Consider the following 1,327-nt stretch of genomic DNA (forward strand, 5'->3'; position numbering starts at 1 on the left):
AAAACTCCGATGGTTATTGAACCGGAGGTAATAATAGATGGTGTGGTGACTACTGAAGCTAGAACCTATCCAAAAGAGCCTGAAGATTTTACTCCTGCTGAGAAGGAAGAAGCCTCCTTGGATGCCAGCCTTCAATTAATATTAATTGATTCCCTTGATCCCTTGATGAACAGACATGTGATGAACTGTAAAAATTCCAAACACATGTGGGAAACTATTGAGGTGATTAATGAAGGCACAGAGGAAGTTAGGGAGAACAAGTTGGAAATCCTAACCTCTGAATATGAACATTTCAAATCAAATCCAGGAGAAGGAATTACTGAAGTGTTTGAGAGGTACAATGCGTTGATCAACAACCTGAACATCAATGGAAAGTATTATTCAATCAGGGAGGTCAACAAAAAGTTCCTTTTAACACTGCCAGCTCATCTTGAACATAGAATCACTGCCATTAGAGAAGCTAGAGATCTGAGTGAGATTTCTTTGGACAGGCTCTATGGAGTGTTAAAAACTTATGAGTTGGAGCAGATTCAACAGAAGGAAGTCTACGGGAAGGATAGAATGGTCAGCACATCTAATGCACTTGTAGCTGAAGGTCAACAACAACAACAATCTCAACAATTAGAAAGAATGGTACAGTTTTCCAAGGGTGAGGAAAATGAGTTAGTAGCAGAATATGATCCTCCTACTACAAATCAATCAAGTGATGATTTTTATTCCTTGGAAGAGCTGGAGCAATTGGAAGACGAGTCAATGGCCCAAATTGTCAAGAGATTCTCTCATGTCAGATTCAAGAAGAATCCCAAGCTTAAGTACAAGTCCAACTACAAAAAATTCCAGAAAGGTGGATCTTCATCCTCTAACACCAGCAGTGGTGGATACAAAACAGGGATGGTTGATCGGAGCACCATTAGATGCTATAACTGCAATGAGTTGGGACACTTTGCCACAGAATGTAGGAAGCCAAAGCAAGTAAGAAAGAACTCTGAAAGGGCTTATCTGGCAAAGGGAAGAAGCTGGGATGATACTGACAGTGAAGATGAAGATGAAGGAAATCTTGCTCTTATGGCTATTGATGGAAAAGCTTCATCGTCAAGAATAGAGGTAAAACTTTCTGATGCTGAAATGGTTTATCATCTAATAGGTAACTTAGATTGTGCACGTCGTGATAATGAACTGTTAAGTTTACAGATCACAGACCTTGAGAAAGAGGTCAATGAATTAAGACTTGTGCACATTAATCAAGACAAATTAAAAGAACAGGTATCTTTTCTAGAGAATAGAGTTGACTGTTATAGAAAACTCGAAACTATTCTCAAAGACAAGA

The sequence above is a fragment of the Apium graveolens genome, chromosome 10 (assembly GCF_009905375.1).
Source record: "Apium graveolens cultivar Ventura chromosome 10, ASM990537v1, whole genome shotgun sequence".
In the NCBI taxonomy this organism is placed as follows: Eukaryota; Viridiplantae; Streptophyta; class Magnoliopsida; order Apiales; family Apiaceae; genus Apium; species Apium graveolens.